At 35.5% G+C, this 12994-nt stretch overlaps 15 non-coding genes across 15 annotated transcripts; all 15 read left to right on the plus strand.

Moving 5' to 3' along the window:
• The first annotated feature begins 264 nt into the window (after nt 1–264).
• Nucleotides 265–337, plus strand: TRNAK-UUU (transfer RNA lysine (anticodon UUU)). The gene has a single exon. It is a non-coding gene; the product is annotated as a tRNA-Lys (tRNA).
• A 341-nt stretch (nt 338–678) lies between these two features.
• Nucleotides 679–769, plus strand: TRNAR-UCU (transfer RNA arginine (anticodon UCU)). Its single transcript is given in 2 exon segments — nt 679–715; nt 734–769. It is a non-coding gene; the product is annotated as a tRNA-Arg (tRNA).
• Nucleotides 770–1227: 458 nt separating this feature from the next.
• On the plus strand, nt 1228–1300 carry TRNAK-UUU (transfer RNA lysine (anticodon UUU)). Its single transcript has one exon. It is a non-coding gene; the product is annotated as a tRNA-Lys (tRNA).
• Nucleotides 1301–2165: 865 nt separating this feature from the next.
• On the plus strand, nt 2166–2238 carry TRNAK-UUU (transfer RNA lysine (anticodon UUU)). The gene has a single exon. It is a non-coding gene; the product is annotated as a tRNA-Lys (tRNA).
• Nucleotides 2239–2578: 340 nt separating this feature from the next.
• On the plus strand, nt 2579–2669 carry TRNAR-UCU (transfer RNA arginine (anticodon UCU)). Its single transcript is given in 2 exon segments — nt 2579–2615; nt 2634–2669. It is a non-coding gene; the product is annotated as a tRNA-Arg (tRNA).
• A 1395-nt stretch (nt 2670–4064) lies between these two features.
• On the plus strand, nt 4065–4137 carry TRNAK-UUU (transfer RNA lysine (anticodon UUU)). Its single transcript has one exon. It is a non-coding gene; the product is annotated as a tRNA-Lys (tRNA).
• A 340-nt stretch (nt 4138–4477) lies between these two features.
• TRNAR-UCU (transfer RNA arginine (anticodon UCU)) lies at nt 4478–4568 on the plus strand. The gene is given in 2 exon segments: nt 4478–4514; nt 4533–4568. It is a non-coding gene; the product is annotated as a tRNA-Arg (tRNA).
• Nucleotides 4569–5963: 1395 nt separating this feature from the next.
• TRNAK-UUU (transfer RNA lysine (anticodon UUU)) lies at nt 5964–6036 on the plus strand. The gene has a single exon. It is a non-coding gene; the product is annotated as a tRNA-Lys (tRNA).
• Nucleotides 6037–7313: 1277 nt separating this feature from the next.
• Nucleotides 7314–7404, plus strand: TRNAR-UCU (transfer RNA arginine (anticodon UCU)). The gene is given in 2 exon segments: nt 7314–7350; nt 7369–7404. It is a non-coding gene; the product is annotated as a tRNA-Arg (tRNA).
• A 1395-nt stretch (nt 7405–8799) lies between these two features.
• TRNAK-UUU (transfer RNA lysine (anticodon UUU)) lies at nt 8800–8872 on the plus strand. Its single transcript has one exon. It is a non-coding gene; the product is annotated as a tRNA-Lys (tRNA).
• A 341-nt stretch (nt 8873–9213) lies between these two features.
• On the plus strand, nt 9214–9304 carry TRNAR-UCU (transfer RNA arginine (anticodon UCU)). Its single transcript is given in 2 exon segments — nt 9214–9250; nt 9269–9304. It is a non-coding gene; the product is annotated as a tRNA-Arg (tRNA).
• A 458-nt stretch (nt 9305–9762) lies between these two features.
• On the plus strand, nt 9763–9835 carry TRNAK-UUU (transfer RNA lysine (anticodon UUU)). The gene has a single exon. It is a non-coding gene; the product is annotated as a tRNA-Lys (tRNA).
• Nucleotides 9836–10700: 865 nt separating this feature from the next.
• TRNAK-UUU (transfer RNA lysine (anticodon UUU)) lies at nt 10701–10773 on the plus strand. Its single transcript has one exon. It is a non-coding gene; the product is annotated as a tRNA-Lys (tRNA).
• Nucleotides 10774–11113: 340 nt separating this feature from the next.
• On the plus strand, nt 11114–11204 carry TRNAR-UCU (transfer RNA arginine (anticodon UCU)). The gene is given in 2 exon segments: nt 11114–11150; nt 11169–11204. It is a non-coding gene; the product is annotated as a tRNA-Arg (tRNA).
• Nucleotides 11205–12599: 1395 nt separating this feature from the next.
• TRNAK-UUU (transfer RNA lysine (anticodon UUU)) lies at nt 12600–12672 on the plus strand. Its single transcript has one exon. It is a non-coding gene; the product is annotated as a tRNA-Lys (tRNA).
• The last annotated feature ends 322 nt before the right edge of the window (nt 12673–12994 follow it).

Here is a 12994-nt window from a genome sequence, read left to right on the forward strand (position 1 = left end):
TAGTAATAGTATTTGGCCTTTTACTAATTTCACAATGTCAATTTAGAGACATGATTTCTAAGTCAGCCGAAAATGAGATAGAACGAATTTCAGGATTTAAAATAGATTACGTGTGCTGCTGAAATTTCAAATGCTTGAAATATCAATTAATTATTAAACTCTACATATTTGATTGCTAATATATGTAACCATATTAAGAATTAAAGTGTAGGTTGGTGTGCGTCCACATCATTTTTAGCTGATTTTTAGTTGCAGTGTTGCAGAGCCTGGATAGCTCAGTCGGTAGAGCATCAGACTTTTAATCTGAGGGTCCAGGGTTCAAGTCCCTGTTCAGGCGGTCGGCTACTTTAAAGAAAAAGTATTCTGATTGTACATTCTTTTTGTGTTCCACTGCATGATGAATAAGATATTCCATTACCAAAATTAAAAAAAAAAGTCTTTCATGGAGAAGTGAAAAACCCATCTGTCTCATATATCAGATGACAATACACTAAACTTAAGTTGTATGCAGACTTACCAACTGTATCATGTAGTTTGACACGGTGAATAACTTTTACCCAATTCAATATTCAAAATATAGCCATGGTTATAGTATCCAATGAACTTTATAAAGTTGATCAACAGCTCAAAGCTCATTATTTCATTTCTGAATATCTGTGCACCTCATTCAAACAGATTGGCTCTGTGGCGCAATGGATAGCGCATTGGACTTCTAGGTGAATGTCAAGAAGGTATTCAAAGGCTGTGGGTTCGAATCCCACCAGAGTCAGTTTTATCCCTGTTTATTTCATAACTATTTAAAGAAGTTATAAACGATGCATGCATGCTTCTGCTTCACCAAAATCATTTGCCAAAAAGGTCAGCAAAAGGAAGTCTATTTTAAAGAGACACCGTTCAATTTGGGTAATCTATGCAGAAGAGGAAATTGTCAGCTGTACTGATGAAAATATAATTTACTCGGAAGTAAGATTTTGGGCCCTTCCTTAATTTTACCATGTCAATAAACACATATGAATTTGACGTCAGCAAAAAAATGAGATAGTAGCAACTTCAGGACTAAAAATAAGGTTACATTTACTGAAGAAATTTCAAATGCTTGAAATATCAATTCATTATTATATTCTAGTGTATTTGGTACCTTATTCAGGTAACCATCTTAAGAAACATAGTATTAGTTGGGACACTGCCAAATTTTGATAAGGTGATTTTGAGGTTTGCTGTATCAGAGCCTGGATAGCTCAGTCGGTAGAGCATCAGACTTTTAATCTGAGGGTCCAGGGTTCAAGTCCCTGTTCAGGCGGTTTGTTTAAAGAAAATGTACTCTAATGACATGCTCTTTTCAGGATCCAATGAACGAGTAGTCCCATTAGAGTAATTGCAAGTTAGTCTTAATGGAGCCATTAAATACCCATCGGTCGTGTACCATTTGACAAGAGTTAAGAAGACTTACCGCAACGGTATCATGTAGTTTGAGATGTTGATTATCTTTTCCCCAATTCAATGTTCAAAATGGAACCCTGCTTATAGTTTCCAAATCACTTTATAAAGTTGGTCAACCGCTGATAGCTCATCTTTTTATTTGAGAATTTCTGTTCACCTTGTTGAATCAGGTTGGATCTCTGGTGCAATGGATAGCGGCTTTTGGGTTCTAGGCGAATGTAGAGAAAGCATTCAAAGTCTTTGGGTTGGAATACTAGCTGGGTCAGTTTTATCCCTCCTTTATCTTATAACTAATTGAAACAGTAACAAACAATGCCTGCTTCTGCATAACCAGAGACATTTACCAAAACGGCAGTGAAAGAAAGTCTATTTAAACAGACACTATTTGCTTTGAAAATGTTGCATAATCTATGACCAAGAGTAAATTCCCAGGTATACTGCTGGTCATGTAATTTAGTACCTAGTAATAGTATTTGGCCTTTTACTAATTTCACAATGTCAATTTAGAGACATGATTTCTAAGTCAGCCGAAAATGAGATAGACCGAATTTCAGGATTTAAAATAGATTACGTGTGCTGCTGAAATTTCAAATGCTTGAAATATCAATTAATTATTAAACTCTACATATTTGATTGCTAATATATGTAACCATATTAAGAATTAAAGTGTAGGTTGGTGTGCGTCCACATCATTTTTAGCTGATTTTCAGTTGCAGTGTTGCAGAGCCTGGATAGCTCAGTCGGTAGAGCATCAGACTTTTAATCTGAGGGTCCAGGGTTCAAGTCCCTGTTCAGGCGGTCGGCTACTTTAAAGAAAAAGTATTCTGATTGTACATTCTTTTTGTGTTCCACTGCATGATGAATAAGATATTCCATTACCAAAATTTTAAAAAAAGTCTTTCATGGAGAAGTGAAAAACCCATCTGTCTCATATATCAGATGGCGATACACTAAACTTAAGTTGTATGCAGACTTACCAACTGTATCATGTAGTTTGACACGGTGAATAACTTTTACCCAATTCAATATTCAAAATATAGCCATGGTTATAGTATCCAATGAACTTTATAAAGTTGATCAACAGCTCAAAGTTCATTATTTCATTTCTGAATATCTGTGCACCTTATTCAAGCAGATTGGCTCTGTGGCGCAATGGATAGCGCATTGGACTTCTAGGTGAATGTCAAGAATGTATTCAAAGGCTGTGGGTTCGAATCCCACCAGAGTCAGTTTTATCCCTGTTTATTTCATAACTATTTAAAGAAGTTATAAACGATGCATGCATGATTCTGCTTCACCAAAATCATTTGCCAAAAAGGTCAGTAAAAGGAAGTCTATTTTAAAGAGACACTGTTCAATTTGGGTAATCTATGCAGAAGAGGAAATTGTCAGCTGTACTGATGAAAATATAATTTACTCGGAAGTAAGATTTTGGGCCCTTCCTTAATTTTACCATGTCAATAAACACATATGAATTTGACGTCAGCAAAAAAATGAGATAGTAGCAACTTCAGGACTAAAAATAAGGTTACATTTACTGAAGAAATTTCAAATGCTTGAAATATCAATTTATTATTATATTCTAGTGTATTTGGTACCTTATTCAGGTAACCATCTTAAGAAACATAGTGTTAGTTGGGACACTGCCAAATTTTGATAAGGTGATTTTGAGGTTTGCTGTATCAGAGCCTGGATAGCTCAGTCGGTAGTGCATCAGACTTTTAATCTGAGGGTCCAGGGTTCAAGTCCCTGTTCAGGTGGATTGGTTAAAGAAAATGTACTCTAATTACATGCTCTATTCAGGATCCAATGAATGAGTAATCCCATTAGAGTAATTGCAAGTTAGTCTTAATGGAGCCATTAAATTTCCATCGGTTGTGTACCATTTGACAAGAATTAAGAAGACTTACCGCAATGGTATCATGTAGTTTGACATGTTGATTATGTTTTCCCCAATTCAATGTTCAAAATGGAACCCTGCTTATAGTTTCCAAATCACTTTATAAAGTTGGTCAACCGCTGATAGCTCATCTTTTTATTTGAGAATTTCTGTTCACCTTGTTGAATCAGGTTGGATCTCTAGTGCAATGGATAGCGGCTTGGGGTTCTAGGCGAATGTGGAGAAAGCATTCAAAGTCTTTGGGTTGGAATACTAGCTGGGTCAGTTTTATCCCTCCTTTATCTTATAACTAATTGAAACAGTAACAAACAATGCCTGCTTCTGCATAACCAGAGACATTTACCAAAACGGCAGTGAAAGAAAGTCTATTTAAACAGACACTATTTGCTTTGAAAATGTTGCATAATCTATGACCAAGAGTAAATTCCCAGGTATACTGCTGGTCATGTAATTTAGTACCTAGTAATAGTATTTGGCCTTTTACTAATTTCACAATGTCAATTTAGAGACATGATTTCTAAGTCAGCCGAAAATGAGAGAGACCGAATTTCAGGATTTAAAATAGATTACGTGTGCTGCTGAAATTTCAAATGCTTGAAATATCAATTAATTATTAAACTCTACATATTTGATTGCTAATATATGTAACCATATTAAGAATTAAAGTGTAGGTTGGTGTGCGTCCACATCATTTTTAGCTGATTTTTAGTTGCAGTGTTGCAGAGCCTGGATAGCTCAGTCGGTAGAGCATCAGACTTTTAATCTGAGGGTCCAGGGTTCAAGTCCCTGTTCAGGCGGTCGGCTACTTTAAAGAAAAAGTATTCTGATTGTACTTTCTTTTTGTGTTCCACTGCATGATGAATAAGATATTCCATTACCAAAATTTTAAAAAAAGTCTTTCATGGAGAAGTGAAAAACCCATCTGTCTCATATATCAGATGGCGATACACTAAACTTAAGTTGTATGCAGACTTACCAACTGTATCATGTAGTTTGACACGGTGAATAACTTTTACCCAATTCAATATTCAAAATATAGCCATGGTTATAGTATCCAATGAACTTTATAAAGTTGATCAACAGCTCAAAGTTCATTATTTCATTTCTGAATATCTGTGCACCTTATTCAAGCAGATTGGCTCTGTGGCGCAATGGATAGCGCATTGGACTTCTAGGTGAATGTCAAGAATGTATTCAAAGGCTGTGGGTTCGAATCCCACCAGAGTCAGTTTTATCCCTGTTTATTTCATAACTATTTAAAGAAGTTATAAACGATGCATGCATGATTCTGCTTCACCAAAATCATTTGCCAAAAAGGTCAGTAAAAGGAAGTCTATTTTAAAGAGACACTGTTCAATTTGGGTAATCTATGCAGAAGAGGAAATTGTCAGCTGTACTGATGAAAATATAATTTACTCGGAAGTAAGATTTTGGGCCCTTCCTTAATTTTACCATGTCAATAAACACATATGAATTTGACGTCAGCAAAAAAATGAGATAGTAGCAACTTCAGGACTAAAAATAAGGTTACATTTACTGAAGAAATTTCAAATGCTTGAAATATCAATTTATTATTATATTCTAGTGTATTTGGTACCTTATTCAGGTAACCATCTTAAGAAACATAGTGTTAGTTGGGACACTGCCAAATTTTGATAAGGTGATTTTGAGGTTTGCTGTATCAGAGCCTGGATAGCTCAGTCGGTAGTGCATCAGACTTTTAATCTGAGGGTCCAGGGTTCAAGTCCCTGTTCAGGTGGTTTGGTTAAAGAAAATGTACTCTAATTACATGCTCTATTCAGGATCCAATGAATGAGTAATCCCATTAGAGTAATTGCAAGTTAGTCTTAATGGAGCCATTAAATTTCCATCGGTTGTGTACCATTTGACAAGAATTAAGAAGACTTACCGCAATGGTATCATGTAGTTTGACATGTTGATTATGTTTTCCCCAATTCAATGTTCAAAATGGAACCCTGCTTATAGTTTCCAAATCACTTTATAAAGTTGGTCAACCGCTGATAGCTCATCTTTTTATTTGAGAATTTCTGTTCACCTTGTTGAATCAGGTTGGATCTCTAGTGCAATGGATAGCGGCTTGGGGTTCTAGGCGAATGTGGAGAAAGCATTCAAAGTCTTTGGGTTGGAATACTAGCTGGGTCAGTTTTATCCCTCCTTTATCTTATAACTAATTGAAACAGTAACAAATAATGCCTGCTTCTGCATAACCAGAGACATTTACCAAAACGGCAGTGAAAGAAAGTCTATTTAAACAGACACTGTTTGCTTTGAAAATGTTGCATAATCTATGCCCAAGAGTAAATACCAAGTTATACTGCTGGACATTCAATTTAGTACCTAGTAATAGTATTTGGCCTTTTACTAATTTCACAATGTCAATTTAGAGACATGATTTCTAAGTCAGCCGAAAATGAGATAGTACGAATTTCAGGATTTAAAATAGATTACGTGTGCTGCTGAAATTTCAAATGCTTGAAAAATCAATTAATTATTAAACTCTACATATTTGATTGCTAATATATGTAACCATATTAAGAATTAAAGTGTAGGTTGGTGTGCGTCCACATCATTTTTAGCTGATTTTTAGTTGCAGTGTTGCAGAGCCTGGATAGCTCAGTCGGTAGAGCATCAGACTTTTAATCTGAGGGTCCAGGGTTCAAGTCCCTGTTCAGGCGGTTTGTTTAAAGAAAATGTACTCTAATGACATGCTCTTTTCAGGATCCAATGAACGAGTAGTCCCATTAGAGTAATTGCAAGTTACTCTTAATGGAGCCTTTAAATACCCATCGGTCGTGTACCATTTGACAAGAGTTAAGAAGACTTACCGCAACGGTATCATGTCGTTTGAGATGTTGATTATCTTTTCCCCAATTCAATGTTCAAAATGGAACCCTGCTTATAGTTTCCAAATCACTTTATAAAGTTGGTCAACCGCTGATAGCTCATCTTTTTATTTGAGAATTTCTGTTCACCTTGTTGAATCAGGTTGGATCTCTGGTGCAATGGATAGCGGCTTGGGGTTCTAGGCGAATGTAGAGAAAGCATTCAAAGTCTTTGGGTTGGAATACTAGCTGGGTCAGTTTTATCCCTCCTTTATCTTATAACTAATTGAAACAGTAACAAACAATGCCTGCTTCTGCATAACCAGAGACATTTACCAAAACGGCAGTGAAAGAAAGTCTATTTAAACAGACACTGTTTGCTTTGAAAATGTTGCATAATCTATGCCCAAGAGTAAATTTCCAGTTATACTGCTGGTCATGTAATTTAGTACCTAGTAATAGTATTTGGCCTTTTACTAATTTCACAATGTCAATTTAGAGACATGATTTCTAAGTCAGCCGAAAATGAGATAGAACGAATTTCAGGATTTAAAATAGATTACGTGTGCTGCTGAAATTTCAAATGCTTGAAATATCAATTAATTATTAAACTCTACATATTTGATTGCTAATATACGTAACCATATTAAGAATTAAAGTGAAGGTTGGTGTGCGTCCACATCATTTTTAGCTGATTTTTAGTTTCAGTGTTGCAGAACCTGGATAGCTCAGTCGGTAGAGCATCAGACTTTTAATCTGAGGGTCCAGGGTTCAAGTCCCTGTTCAGGCGGTCGGCTACTTTAAAGAAAAAGTATTCTGATTGTACATTCTTTTTGTGTTCCACTGCATGATGAATAAGATATTCCATTACCAAAATTTTAAAAAAAGTCTTTCATGGAGAAGTGAAAAACCCATCTGTCTCATATATCAGATGGCGATACACTAAACTTAAGTTGTATGCAGACTTACCAACTGTATCATGTAGTTTGACACGGTGAATAACTTTTACCCAATTCAATATTCAAAATATAGCCATGGTTATAGTATCCAATGAACTTTATAAAGTTGATCAACAGCTCAAAGTTCATTATTTCATTTCTGAATATCTGTGCACCTTATTCAAGCAGATTGGCTCTGTGGCGCAATGGATAGCGCATTGGACTTCTAGGTGAATGTCAAGAATGTATTCAAAGGCTGTGGGTTCGAATCCCACCAGAGTCAGTTTTATCCCTGTTTATTTCATAACTATTTAAAGAAGTTATAAACGATGCATGCATGATTCTGCTTCACCAAAATCATTTGCCAAAAAGGTCAGTAAAAGGAAGTCTATTTTAAAGAGACACTGTTCAATTTGGGTAATCTATGCAGAAGAGGAAATTGTCAGCTGTACTGATGAAAATATAATTTACTCGGAAGTAAGATTTTGGGCCCTTCCTTAATTTTACCATGTCAATAAACACATATGAATTTGACGTCAGCAAAAAAATGAGATAGTAGCAACTTCAGGACTAAAAATAAGGTTACATTTACTGAAGAAATTTCAAATGCTTGAAATATCAATTTATTATTATATTCTAGTGTATTTGGTACCTTATTCAGGTAACCATCTTAAGAAACATAGTGTTAGTTGGGACACTGCCAAATTTTGATAAGGTGATTTTGAGGTTTGCTGTATCAGAGCCTGGATAGCTCAGTCGGTAGTGCATCAGACTTTTAATCTGAGGGTCCAGGGTTCAAGTCCCGGTTCAGGTGGTTTGGTTAAAGAAAATGTACTCTAATTACATGCTCTATTCAGGATCCAATGAATGAGTAATCCCATTAGAGTAATTGCAAGTTAGTCTTAATGGAGCCATTAAATTTCCATCGGTTGTGTACCATTTGACAAGAATTAAGAAGACTTACCGCAATGGTATCATGTAGTTTGACATGTTGATTATGTTTTCCCCAATTCAATGTTCAAAATGGAACCCTGCTTATAGTTTCCAAATCACTTAATAAAGTTGGTCAACCGCTGATAGCTCATCTTTTTATTTGAGAATTTCTGTTCACCTTGTTGAATCAGGTTGGATCTCTAGTGCAATGGATAGCGGCTTGGGGTTCTAGGCGAATGTGGAGAAAGCATTCAAAGTCTTTGGGTTGGAATACTAGCTGGGTCAGTTTTATCCCTCCTTTATCTTATAACTAATTGAAACAGTAACAAATAATGCCTGCTTCTGCATAACCAGAGACATTTACCAAAACGGCAGTGAAAGAAAGTCTATTTAAACAGACACTGTTTGCTTTGAAAATGTTGCATAATCTATGCCCAAGAGTAAATACCCAGTTATACTGCTGGACATTCAATTTAGTACCTAGTAATAGTATTTGGCCTTTTACTAATTTCACAATGTCAATTTAGAGACATGATTTCTAAGTCAGCCGAAAATGAGATAGTACGAATTTCAGGATTTAAAATAGATTACGTGTGCTGCTGAAATTTCAAATGCTTGAAAAATCAATTAATTATTAAACTCTACATATTTGATTGCTAATATATGTAACCATATTAAGAATTAAAGTGTAGGTTGGTGTGCGTCCACATCATTTTTAGCTGATTTTTAGTTGCAGTGTTGCAGAGCCTGGATAGCTCAGTCGGTAGAGCATCAGACTTTTAATCTGAGGGTCCAGGGTTCAAGTCCCTGTTCAGGCGGTCGGCTACTTTAAAGAAAAAGTATTCTGATTGTACATTCTTTTTGTGTTCCACTGCATGATGAATAAGATATTCCATTACCAAAATTAAAAAAAAAAGTCTTTCATGGAGAAGTGAAAAACCCATCTGTCTCATATATCAGATGACAATACACTAAACTTAAGTTGTATGCAGACTTACCAACTGTATCATGTAGTTTGACACGGTGAATAACTTTTACCCAATTCAATATTCAAAATATAGCCATGGTTATAGTATCCAATGAACTTTATAAAGTTGATCAACAGCTCAAAGCTCATTATTTCATTTCTGAATATCTGTGCACCTCATTCAAACAGATTGGCTCTGTGGCGCAATGGATAGCGCATTGGACTTCTAGGTGAATGTCAAGAAGGTATTCAAAGGCTGTGGGTTCGAATCCCACCAGAGTCAGTTTTATCCCTGTTTATTTCATAACTATTTAAAGAAGTTATAAACGATGCATGCATGCTTCTGCTTCACCAAAATCATTTGCCAAAAAGGTCAGCAAAAGGAAGTCTATTTTAAAGAGACACCGTTCAATTTGGGTAATCTATGCAGAAGAGGAAATTGTCAGCTGTACTGATGAAAATATAATTTACTCGGAAGTAAGATTTTGGGCCCTTCCTTAATTTTACCATGTCAATAAACACATATGAATTTGACGTCAGCAAAAAAATGAGATAGTAGCAACTTCAGGACTAAAAATAAGGTTACATTTACTGAAGAAATTTCAAATGCTTGAAATATCAATTCATTATTATATTCTAGTGTATTTGGTACCTTATTCAGGTAACCATCTTAAGAAACATAGTATTAGTTGGGACACTGCCAAATTTTGATAAGGTGATTTTGAGGTTTGCTGTATCAGAGCCTGGATAGCTCAGTCGGTAGAGCATCAGACTTTTAATCTGAGGGTCCAGGGTTCAAGTCCCTGTTCAGGCGGTTTGTTTAAAGAAAATGTACTCTAATGACATGCTCTTTTCAGGATCCAATGAACGAGTAGTCCCATTAGAGTAATTGCAAGTTAGTCTTAATGGAGCCATTAAATACCCATCGGTCGTGTACCATTTGACAAGAGTTAAGAAGACTTACCGCAACGGTATCATGTAGTTTGAGATGTTGATTATCTTTTCCCCAATTCAATGTTCAAAATGGAACCCTGCTTATAGTTTCCAAATCACTTTATAAAGTTGGTCAACCGCTGATAGCTCATCTTTTTATTTGAGAATTTCTGTTCACCTTGTTGAATCAGGTTGGATCTCTGGTGCAATGGATAGCGGCTTTTGGGTTCTAGGCGAATGTAGAGAAAGCATTCAAAGTCTTTGGGTTGGAATACTAGCTGGGTCAGTTTTATCCCTCCTTTATCTTATAACTAATTGAAACAGTAACAAACAATGCCTGCTTCTGCATAACCAGAGACATTTACCAAAACGGCAGTGAAAGAAAGTCTATTTAAACAGACACTATTTGCTTTGAAAATGTTGCATAATCTATGACCAAGAGTAAATTCCCAGGTATACTGCTGGTCATGTAATTTAGTACCTAGTAATAGTATTTGGCCTTTTACTAATTTCACAATGTCAATTTAGAGACATGATTTCTAAGTCAGCCGAAAATGAGATAGACCGAATTTCAGGATTTAAAATAGATTACGTGTGCTGCTGAAATTTCAAATGCTTGAAATATCAATTAATTATTAAACTCTACATATTTGATTGCTAATATATGTAACCATATTAAGAATTAAAGTGTAGGTTGGTGTGCGTCCACATCATTTTTAGCTGATTTTTAGTTGCAGTGTTGCAGAGCCTGGATAGCTCAGTCGGTAGAGCATCAGACTTTTAATCTGAGGGTCCAGGGTTCAAGTCCCTGTTCAGGCGGTCGGCTACTTTAAAGAAAAAGTATTCTGATTGTACATTCTTTTTGTGTTCCACTGCATGATGAATAAGATATTCCATTACCAAAATTTTAAAAAAAGTCTTTCATGGAGAAGTGAAAAACCCATCTGTCTCATATATCAGATGGCGATACACTAAACTTAAGTTGTATGCAGACTTACCAACTGTATCATGTAGTTTGACACGGTGAATAACTTTTACCCAATTCAATATTCAAAATATAGCCATGGTTATAGTATCCAATGAACTTTATAAAGTTGATCAACAGCTCAAAGTTCATTATTTCATTTCTGAATATCTGTGCACCTTATTCAAGCAGATTGGCTCTGTGGCGCAATGGATAGCGCATTGGACTTCTAGGTGAATGTCAAGAATGTATTCAAAGGCTGTGGGTTCGAATCCCACCAGAGTCAGTTTTATCCCTGTTTATTTCATAACTATTTAAAGAAGTTATAAACGATGCATGCATGATTCTGCTTCACCAAAATCATTTGCCAAAAAGGTCAGTAAAAGGAAGTCTATTTTAAAGAGACACTGTTCAATTTGGGTAATCTATGCAGAAGAGGAAATTGTCAGCTGTACTGATGAAAATATAATTTACTCGGAAGTAAGATTTTGGGCCCTTCCTTAATTTTACCATGTCAATAAACACATATGAATTTGACGTCAGCAAAAAAATGAGATAGTAGCAACTTCAGGACTAAAAATAAGGTTACATTTACTGAAGAAATTTCAAATGCTTGAAATATCAATTTATTATTATATTCTAGTGTATTTGGTACCTTATTCAGGTAACCATCTTAAGAAACATAGTGTTAGTTGGGACACTGCCAAATTTTGATAAGGTGATTTTGAGGTTTGCTGTATCAGAGCCTGGATAGCTCAGTCGGTAGTGCATCAGACTTTTAATCTGAGGGTCCAGGGTTCAAGTCCCTGTTCAGGTGGTTTGGTTAAAGAAAATGTACTCTAATTACATGCTCTATTCAGGATCCAATGAATGAGTAATCCCATTAGAGTAATTGCAAGTTAGTCTTAATGGAGCCATTACATTTCCATCGGTTGTGTACCATTTGACAAGAATTAAGAAGACTTACCGCAATGGTATCATGTAGTTTGACATGTTGATTATGTTTTCCCCAATTCAATGTTCAAAATGGAACCCTGCTTATAGTTTCCAAATCACTTTATAAAGTTGGTCAACCGCTGATAGCTCATCTTTTTATTTGAGAATTTCTGTTCACCTTGTTGAATCAGGTTGGATCTCTAGTGCAATGGATAGCGGCTTGGGGTTCTAGGCGAATGTGGAGAAAGCATTCAAAGTCTTTGGGTTGGAATACTAGCTGGGTCAGTTTTATCCCTCCTTTATCTTATAACTAATTGAAACAGTAACAAATAATGCCTGCTTCTGCATAACCAGAGACATTTACCAAAACGGCAGTGAAAGAAAGTCTATTTAAACAGACACTGTTTGCTTTGAAAATGTTGCATAATCTATGCCCAAGAGTAAATACCCAGTTATACTGCTGGACATTCAATTTAGTACCTAGTAATAGTATTTGGCCTTTTACTAATTTCACAATGTCAATTTAGAGACATGATTTCTAAGTCAGCCGAAAATGAGATAGTACGAATTTCAGGATTTAAAATAGATTACGTGTGCTGCTGAAATTTCAAATGCTTGAAAAATCAATTAATTATTAAACTCTACATATTTGATTGCTAATATATGTAACCATATTAAGAATTAAAGTGTAGGTTGGTGTGCGTCCACATCATTTTTAGCTGATTTTTAGTTGCAGTGTTGCAGAGCCTGGATAGCTCAGTCGGTAGAGCATCAGACTTTTAATCTGAGGGTCCAGGGTTCAAGTCCCTGTTCAGGCGGTCGGCTACTTTAAAGAAAAAGTATTCTGATTGTACATTCTTTTTGTGTTCCACTGCATGATGAATAAGATATTCCATTACCAAAATTAAAAAAAAAAGTCTTTCATGGAGAAGTGAAAAACCCATCTGTCTCATATATCAGATGACAATACACTAAACTTAAGTTGTATGCAGACTTACCAACTGTATCATGTAGTTTGACACGGTGAATAACTTTTACCCAATTCAATATTCAAAATATAGCCATGGTTATAGTATCCAATGAACTTTATAAAGTTGATCAACAGCTCAAAGCTCATTATTTCATTTCTGAATATCTGTG

The sequence above is a fragment of the Triturus cristatus genome, chromosome 4_1 (assembly GCF_964204655.1).
Source record: "Triturus cristatus chromosome 4_1, aTriCri1.1, whole genome shotgun sequence".
NCBI classification, from domain to species: Eukaryota; Metazoa; Chordata; class Amphibia; order Caudata; family Salamandridae; genus Triturus; species Triturus cristatus.